Below are 10388 nucleotides of genomic sequence, written 5' to 3'. Positions count from 1 at the left end.
GTTTTCGTAGCAGAGGGGGGCTACAGGGGTGGCGTCTGTGAGAAGATGCCAGAAGCTTCCCCCATGTCCGACAGAGCCAATGCCAGCTGGCTCCAAGATGGACCTGCTGCCAAGGAAGGCCGAGCCCATCAGTGACAGTGGTAGCACCTCTGGGATAACAGATTTAAGAAGGAAAAAAGTTGCTGCAGCACAGAAACTGCAGCCAGAGAGAGGAATGAGAACATGTGAGAGAAACAGCCCTGCAGACCCCCAGGTCAGTGAAGAAGGAGCGGGAGGAGGTGCTCCAGGCGCCGGAGCAGAGGTTCCCCTGCGGCCCGTGGGGAAGACCATGGTGAGGCAGGCTGTCCCCCTGCAGCCCGGGGAGGACCCCACGCCGGAGCAGGTGGGTGCCCGAAGGAGGCTGTGACCCTGTGGGAAGCCCACGCTGAAGCAGGCTCCCGGCAGGACCTGTGGCACCGTGGAGAGAGGAGCCCACGCTGGAGCAGGTTTTCTGGCAGGACTTGTGACCCCGCGGGTGGCCCACGCTGGAGCAGTCTGTGCCTGAAGGACTGCAGCCCATGGGAGGGACCCATGCTGGAGCAGTTCGTGAAGAACTACAGCCCGTGGAAAGGACCCACACTGGAGAAGTTCATGGAGGACTGTCTCCTGTGGGAGGGACCCCACACTGGAGCAGGGGAAGAGTGTGATGAGTCCTGCCCCTGAAGAGGATGAAGTGGCAGAGACAACGTGTGATGAACTGACCACAAGCCCCATTCCCTGTCCCCCTGCGTTGCTGGGGGGGCAGGTGGAGAATCCGGGAGTGAAGCTGAGCCTGGGAAGAAGGGAGGGGTGGAGAGAAGGTGTTTTGAGATTTGGTTTTATTTCTCATTACCCTGCCTAGGTTGACTGGCAATAAATTAAGTTAATTTTCCCCAAGTTGAGTCTGTTTTGCCCATGATGGTAATTGGTGAATGATCTCTCCCTGTCCTTATCTCGACCCACAAGCCTTTTTTGTTATATTTTCTCTCCCCTGTCCAGCTGAGTTGCGGGGGAGTGATAGAATGGCTTTGGTGGGCACCTGGTGTCCAGCCAGGGTCAACCCACCACAGTTTCAAAGCACAGGAATACACCAATGCCAGGTAATCAAAATGCTGGTAAGATTATAATTTTGTTCCCTGACTGCCAAAGGTTTTAAGTCCCTGTAACATCAGTAGGATATGGAGGTTCTTTGAAACTTGTTCACAGATTATGCTCTTAAATTTGATTAAAAACACAACACTTATAGTAATGGCTGGAGTCATTGTAGCAATTGTACTCTTCTGGAGGCCCTTCAAATTTGTTAAACATGACTTTTAAATAGATCTGTGGAAAACTCTCTAAGAAAGACCTGTCTTGATGCCTGTCTGGATTGACAATCTCACTTGGCATGTGCCATCCAAAGTCAGGACTGTGTTTGCATTGTTAAGCACCTGTGCTTACACAGTTCTGGAGGTGTGGCAGATTGTGTATTTCCCTTCCATCCAGTCCTGGCTCTGCACCCACCACATAACTCTGTAGCATGGGCTTTCACCTGAGGGGTGGTACAGGAGATATCACTATCCCTTGAGACTTTCCACGAAGGTGGAGAATAAATCATCACTTTTATCTGTAACCCCAGACTGAAGGATTACATTCTGCCTGCCTAAATCCTGTCCTCCACAGTTTTAATTAGATGTTATATTCATCTTCCTGTCCCAGTAGTTAAGCTAGGTTCACTGTCCACAGAGATGCAGTTACAGCATTTCACACCAGAGGTGATCACAGGTACTGTGGCAGGCACAGCAGCTCCTCCGAGGTACTGACTTCCACATGCGTGTATGCTTGCTGCCCACTTAAGTGTACGGCATCATGGTATGCTCATGTGCTTATAGAGGCAGAGCTTCACCTCTGTTCTGGTGGTGAGCTTCTGGTACAGGTGAGTAATATATATGCCTAGCTGAATTCTGGAGGCTGTCTTTTATCCTAGTCAGATCTCATAAATTTAACATAATTTCAGCTCTGGCATCACAAGGGTGTCTGTTTTCCTGGGCCTTCAACATGATGGACTTTGTATTTGCATTCCCAATATTATAATTAACACACTTATAGTCACACACATGCTGTACATGGCATCTTGCACCTCACAGCTGCTAAGAGCTATTTCCTTTATGGTAGCATGGCTTTTTATGAGGTTATGTTGGTTCTTAGCTAGGAAATTAACATGGGGCTGCCTAAAATTGTACTGATATTGAGACAGTCTGTTCCTGACTTTGAACATCTTCAGACACACTTTTTCACTTACTCGTAAGTGCAGTGGTTGCTTTCCCCATTATGCCGTCAGGAACGTGGGTTTTTTGGGAGCTGGAGAATGGCAAAGACTGCAAGGAGGAGGTTCTAAGGGTGTTGGCATTTTTGTTAAACGCAGCTTGCTGTTGGGATGATACAGGTGGGGAGTTACTGACAGAGTCTTCCATTTTAGTGTTTCACTTACCATCCAAAGCACAGTGGTTTCATGCAACTATTTACTACACCAGAGAACCAAGCAGATTAAATCAACACCTTACATCAACAAAGGACTAGCTTTCCTTACCCTGAAGAATTTTATTCGCATGCATTTCCTTTTTAGTATTGATCATGAGAAGCTCACAGAAGCTTTTTTCTGCCCAAAGAGGGAGGATAGAACTCTTTTATGAAGAGGCTGCAGTTCATTATTTTGCTGAGGGTACAGACCTCCTGTTATTCAAAGGAAAAGTACTCAGCAATAATCAGAGTTTATTTTTTCTGTTAATATACTTACTGGTGTTGGCAGAAAGCCAGTCTCCTCCAAGACAACTTGAAGTCAGCTCCTTCACATGCAGAAGTGACACTTTAGTGTGTGACTAATTAATTTCCTAGTTAGCAGCTGGCAATCTATTATTATTTTTAATTAACTGATCCACCTAGGCTCATTCTAAAACAAGCAACTGTTTCTCATTAATATAAAAGTTAGATGCTGATATTTACACATTAAGCCCAGCTAATATAAAAGGCTAGCCCTACAAGAGCTGTACAAAGCCTGTGCACGACTGACCAGCTATGTTTGCATGCAAGTGTTTGTGTGCAAATGCCTTCATACTGATATAACCCTGACCTGCACACCCCTTGAATCCTATGTGCTTTTTTCAGTATGGCTTTCAGCTCATGCCTTTTCTGAATGTTCCATGCAGGTGGTTCATGTGTAGGTATAAATCAAGCTATGGGGTGTAGTTTTGCCCAGGAATGCCTGTATGTTCTCCCTATCTGTTTATTAAATATAAAACACTCTAAGGTAAGTTTTGCTTTATGGCACGTGAACAATAGTCAGTGTAAACAAGTACGGTCTGATTTGAAAGCAGACTGCGGAACTTGGTTGAATTCAATCAGTTGATCCCAGCAGACTCTGTTTATGCAGCTATGGCTTTTTACAAACTTGCTGCGTCATGTATGTAACGTACAAATATAACTTACTGAGAAGTACAAGGGGCTACAAGTCCTGGAGCAACTGAAGAGATATTAATAGAAAAGTGGTTTACAGCAGCCCAAGCTATATTAGCCCAGGCCTGTGTCCACCTGAAGCCTGGCAAGTGGAAACTCTCTGGGAGATTTATTCCTACGTGGGAAAGGGCACTGGGAGGAGGGGCAGGACTGGGTCCCTTATCACAAGGAAAATAAATTCTTGAGAAACAACCATAGGAGATGGAAAACTAGACCCACACACCAGCCCCGTCCACTGTCTGCTTTTGTTTTCTCTGGCCTTTTGCAGTGCAGATGTGTCCTGAGGCTGGGGGGACTCAGTCCGTACCACTGCAGGAGGGAAGCACCTGTCACTGCAGGGCACCCAGTGGGGCCGGGAGACCAGGGGGTCTTCTCCAGAGCTCTGAGACCAGCCAGAGGAGAGGGACAGCAGGTGACAAATGGAGACATCTCCTTTCCTGCTAACCTCTGCCTGCCTGGCCACTCTTATGCATCCCCCGCCTGCTCGCCCCATCTGACACAGACACCCCAGTCTGCTGGCCAGGCAGTGTGCCACCACTTATTCAGTTGGGTCCCAACTGGGTCCTGAAAGGGTGTGGGGCTTCCCACTGTCACCAGGGTGCAAAGCAGCCTCAAAAACCTACAAAAGCAGCTAGTGTTGTCTTGAGGAGTGGGAAGCAGGGGTAATTAATTGTAGACTAAAACCTGTGGGTTTTACAGAGTTTTTTATCCTAAGGAGTTGCAGCTGGAGGGCCAGGAGTCACCCTGAGCACGGTCTGGTTTAGGAAGGGCACCATGAGCAGTGGTTTGAGCCCAACATATATGGACCTAGCTCCAAGTTGAGCCATACAGACAGTCTGTCCTAAACCTCTGGATTCTTTGCATCTGCATCAGACAGGCAGCATGCTGGGCAATGCCAGCGCACTGTGGCCCAGCACGGAATGGTCAGACTTAAGTAACACCAGGCTGAGCTTTCTGCAGAGACAGCTTCATAGGAGGAAATCATTAACCATGGTGGTACCAGTGGTCTTCCTACCAGCTAATGGTGCAGCTATAAGGCTGTGCCTGGAAAAGAGATGCAGGCAAGGCTAAGTCCCTGTGCCAGGTGCCTGTGCTAGCATGCTCACAGTCCCCGTGTGGGGAAAGAGCTTTTCTAGCCCTTCCCACCTCGCCAGCAAATGCTGCATAAGGGTTTTTACGTCTACCCAAAGCGCTTCATAAGATATGAGCAACTCATTATTTTTAATGGCTCTGACGTCATTATCAGGCAGGGATTTACCGAAAGGATAATGGGCTGTTGTTTGCCACTGCCTTTAGCGCTAAGCCCATGGTGTGTGCACACCCAGTCACATAACACAAGCGATTGCACAGCCTCCATCTTCACCTTAGGGCTACAGTCCACATTTTTTAAACCACCCACTGCTTTAGTGTCTGGAACTTGTACTGGAAACACTACTTGCTCTCCAGCATCTTCTTCTTAGTGGGTGTTATGGAAATAACAGATTCTTTAGTGGCTGAGAAAAGAGGAGAATTTTCTTCTTTCTCATACCAGAAATATCAGAAGACATTGAAATTTTCAGTGGATCAGTAGATGCAAGAATATATTTTCTGTTTTTTTGTTTGTTTATTTTTAAACTTATGTCCCTAATCTTCCAGTCTAAACCAATTTTCTACATTTTTTTAAATTAATAAAATAAAATAAAATATGCCCAAGTCTATTTACTGTAATCAAAATCAGAATACACACTGGCATTTGGGTGGTACTTTTAATCTGTTTTTCTCCTTATATAATGACACACATCCCTGTTCAATTAGGTGACTCATCACACGCTTCATCAGCAATGCACTCTCAAAAACAGAGCAAAATGCATTCCTAACAATTAAATACTCTTTAAAAAGTTATAATCAATCAAGATTGATAGAAACAAGGTTAAGCCCCATTTATGTCATTCAAAATGATAGCGTGGTCTATTTCACCACAGCATTCATTTTAAAAATGGCAGCATAATTTGTGATTCACACCCATACCCCCCTGTCACATAATCACATGTTTAATTCCATTTAGCCACCTACATACATTGGCTTGCTTTTCACCTTTATTGTTTGCTCTTTCGTGCTTCACCCAGGCTAATGTGGTCCCAGCACTCCTCTAAAGTAGCAACAAAGATATGTTTGATTTATTTATTTATTTATTTGTAAACTGCATTTATAGGCTGCCAGTTGGTTTTGAAGTTTAATGCACAGTTAGCCTGCTAATAGGTAGCCAGAAAAAACTAGCTCTGCTAAAGCATGGCAGACATGTCAAAGAGAAGGGATGTGTTTCACAGAAGCCGCATGGGAAGCAACACCCTGAGGAGATTTGGATGCACTCACCTTTCAGTCCTCTCCCAGTGCACAGGGACCTGCAGCCACAGCCAGGTCATACACATGGCAAATCCCAAGACAGCAACTCGATCTCACAACCAGCCAAGTTATCATCAGACTGCTCAGTTAGTTTGGCTCTCCTGTGCAAGTGGGATTCAGAAGCTGTTTTATGGGAATACTCTTCCATGAAAGAATAATGCCTGCCTCCAGACCAGGCACCAGGAGAAGGTTGTTATCTGAACCCAAGAGGCTGGATATTGTAATTGCCAATTTCAGACCCTCCAACACCTCAAGCCAAACCATGTAGGCCCTGGAAATCTAGACTTGGGCTTTAGTTTTAAACAGCATGAGGAATCAGAGCACTAGGCTGATATTCCCATGTTGCTCCCAACAGCTGAAATTGGAGGGTGATGCACAGTGCACCATCCAGTGACTGTGGGTTCATTTCCAAGTGCAAGACATTGCAAGCATCAAGTCTGTGGGACAAAAAAGTGTGGGCCTTTGTGCCATAGCTGTGTATCTAGTGGGAAGGGAACCAGCTTTTAATTTGCTGAAAAGAACATGAAAACAACATGAAAAGAATGGCTTCTGCAACTTTGAGATTTATATATCCAGTATGTGTAAGGAATTGAGGGGACAATGTGTGATGTTAGTTAGAGATTTGCCCAGAGAAAGGTGGGGTAGAAGTCAGATCCAGTCATAAGGATTTGATATACAAGGTGAAAAGCATTGCAGAGCCATGACAAGTTCAACAGGTGATTCCTGGATATAATTAAGATATTTACTTAAATATAATAGCTCACCCTTATTTTTAAGTAGTTGATGAACAACCATTCAATACTATAAAGAATTCAGAGGATGAATAATGTTAGGGTTAATCTTGTGTGGAGGAAGGTGCCAAAATGTTAACAAATACAAAAATTACAGATAGCAGAGCAGCTCAGGAGATCTGCAGAATGGATTTCAGCAATCCTGCTTGGACTGCTCTGCCACAGAAATAATGCTGGAGATTTCTCCCCACTAATAGACAGAACCTATTTGAGCAACTTGTTTATGCCTTGTCTAATGAATTGACATGTTTTTCAGATTCAAGATGTAGGAATTAATTTTATTCTTTGCTGGGTGCACTCATTAAAGCTGATTTAACCCATGGGTTGCTGTTAAGTAGGGTCTTTGGTTTATTGCTATCCCTTTTCCTGTGGTATTGCTTCCCTAAGGCTCACTGTGGCTTGTGCTCAGGGACTGCCAGCTTGAAACCCATACAGTGGGGGAGGAATGAATGGCAGTGAGCTGACAGCACCAGTCAAGCATCACTGCAGATGAACAACTGCACAGAGTTCCCAAACTTTCTCTGATGCACAAATATTGTTAGTAATAAATAAGTTAGTGAAGATGATAAACTCGTCACACTTATTCACAAAGCATTAGTGACTTACTGTGCTGTCACATCCTAGAGATTTGTGCAGCCAGCTGTTAATAAGGATTATCGGAGTCGAAGCTGAACCTCTAGTTATCATTCATACCCAAATTCTCAGAGAAGAAATATCACAGCACTAAAGTACTGCCTGATCTCTGGAGCTTTATTCTAATTAGTCAAATGTTAACCTCACCTCTAACTTACTCTCTTTTGGCTATACCATGTAACATGGATTAGGCTTACTTAGTTAAAGACTAAATGTGTCTTTTGCTGTGAATCACAGAAAGTTAGATCAAAACATTCAGTTTATGTTAATATTGTTAACATTTATATTTTCCTTAACATAAGGAGAAATAATGTGAACCTCAGCAAACATATCTAATAACTCAAACTCATAGAGCTTCCTGGGGAGTAACTTTTAACACACAAGAGTAGCTTACAAATTTTTCCCAAACTGGCTGCAGTGAGGTTTATTCCTATTAAAATACATCAAGTGAAACTGACAAATCAGGCTGTTTGCTAGATTCGTGACTGATGGAAATATTTTCTGTTCTTATCCAGAGTAATTCTGCAAATTTCACTATGAGTGAAACTAAATTGTGCATCAGTGGAGGCGGTAGGAAAGCTAAAGGTCAGTGTTTAAATTCAGCAGCTGCCTAATCTATAGTGCATCTAGAAATCAGCCCACCTTGTGAAAGAAATGTGTCAGCAGACAAAAGGAAACAAAACTGCACGAAGCAGAACATCTGCATTAAGGGACACTTGAGAAGTATCTAGCAAGAGCATCACAGCCAGGCTGAATCAGAACACAACATCTGGAGAAGGAGTCTTTCCAGGTGGAAGGGCTCTTCACCCTCATTTCATCCCATTTCTTGCAAGTCATCATCGTGCTCGGGGGACAATCTGTGTAATAGGCAACTTCCAGATCTTAATGGTTGCTTTTATTTTAGTGCTGTTTGGAACGAAACTTTGCACACAGGTGCAAACTGTGCAAAGTCAGTAGGGGCTGCAATATTTTGCCCAGGATATGTGTACTTACTGTAGTTTCATTACAAAACTAAACTAAGGGAATAGCACAAAAAATTAGAGTGCTGTCACAGTCAGTCTTCAGATGCAGTTTTGAGTGTGAGAGTGGATGGTGGGACAGGAAGCATTACCGACTGCCTTCTGCAGGCTATGCCTTCGGTCGTGCAGAAAGTAGTGAAATCACTGGTCAGAAAAAGAGGGAGGAATGCTGTAGTTAACATAGATACAGTAAGCAGAAATATTACTCTAATGAATTAATTTTTTAAACGAAATGACTACTTCAAAAGGAAAGAATTAAGACATTTCCATTGTATGAGCTTTAGGACATATTTTGACACAACAGTGATAGACAATGAATTTAATAAGCTCAGTGAAATGCGATAAAGAAAACAACAGATATTTAAAACTCAAAGAGTAAGTGTCACAACTGAGAAGAATGTGAGAGCTGGAAGAGCTTTCATTGCTGCACTGCCATTCTTGGCAACATTAACAACCAACGAACCAACCAAAGAGATTGAACAAGAACAGAGCTGAAGTACCAAAACAGTGAGAAAAAGGTGCTAGAGCTTCTGAGGGAAGAAACCACATGGGGATGCTCTGTGGAGCACTCTGTACCAGAGCAGAGTGCCATGTCACAAAAAAAATAAATTATACAATAATTAGAGGAACTGAGGAGAGTCAGAGAAGAATAAATCTACACTATGTACAGATCAGAAAAGCTGGTAAGTATCTGAAAGAAATTAAGAAATGTTCGAGCATTGCAATTCTAACAGCATGATATAGTTAAGAAAGGCCAAATATTTAAAAGGGAAATGGAAATACACCATCCACAAGTATGTGCCATGGTTTAACCCCAGCTGGCAACTAAGCACCACACAGCTGCTTGCTCACCCTGCCCCCCAGTGGGATGGCAGAGAGAATCGGAAGGGTAAAAGTGAGAAAACTCATGGGTTGAGATAAAGACAATTTAATAGGAAAAGCAAAAGCCACACATACAAGCAAAGCAAACCAAGGAATTCATTCAGCACTTCCCACTGGCAGGCAGGCGTTCAGCCCTCTCCAGGAAAGCAGGGCTCCATCATGCGTGATGGTTACTTGGGAAGACAAAGGTCATCACTCCGAATGTTCCCCCCTTCCTTCTTCTTCCCCCAGCTTTATTTGCTGGGCATGACACCATATGGTGTGGAATATCCCTGTGGTCAGTTGGGGTCAGCTGTCCCGGCCGTGTCCCCTCCCAACTTCTTGTGCACCCCCAGCCTGCTCGCTGGTGGTGGGGTGAGAAGCAGAAAAGGCCTGGACTCTGTGTGAGCACTGCTCAGCAGTAACGAAAACAGCCCTGTGTTATCAACACTGTTCTCGGCACAAACCCAAAACATAGCCCCATACCAGGTACTATGAAGAAATTTAACTCTATCATCTCAGCTAAAACTAGCACAGTATGGAAACACCTCCCTTGGCTCAGACCTCCTCCTCTCTGTCCAGCAGTGACCCATTCAGGACACAGAGACACACCAATGCTTCAGGTGTCAAGAGGTGCACCATGACACACCAGATCTGCACATTTTGTGTGAACTTACTGGTTGTCCCCTGGTTTTGGTGAGCTACCTCCTGACTGGAGAATTTAGGTGAGCTCTGCCTGGTGTGCCTGCTCATACCATGACCGTCAGCAAAATCTGTAGGTTTCTGCTCATTTATTATTTACCTCTTATGTCCTTGTCATTACTGGCTGCAGTACTAGCACCAGCTGGGTTCATGAGGTCTTGCATGCCAGCAGGAAAAGGCTTCACTGAAAAAAGAGCCCCCCACATGTCAGATGAGCTCTGCTATGGTGCTGCACTATGGTAATTATACTAGAAAAATCCATAGCCTGGACACTGTGTGTGGCAGGCACCTTTTTATAACAAAAAAGCCTTTCTAAAGCACCCAGGAGGCAACCTGGCAAGCAGCTAGAAATCATCCCCAGTTATGAGAGCATGTAATGGAAGTGCCTGAAGCTTTTGACCCTTGGGCTACCCAAGAACTCAGAGCCCTGTTCACCATGAGAAAATACCTACAGAGACATCAGCTGTGAATTGCTCCATGCATGTAACTC

The sequence above is a fragment of the Aquila chrysaetos genome, chromosome Z, assembly GCF_900496995.4.
Source record: "Aquila chrysaetos chrysaetos chromosome Z, bAquChr1.4, whole genome shotgun sequence".
NCBI classification, from domain to species: domain Eukaryota; kingdom Metazoa; phylum Chordata; class Aves; order Accipitriformes; family Accipitridae; genus Aquila; species Aquila chrysaetos.
Note: the sequence above shows the minus strand (reverse complement) of the source record.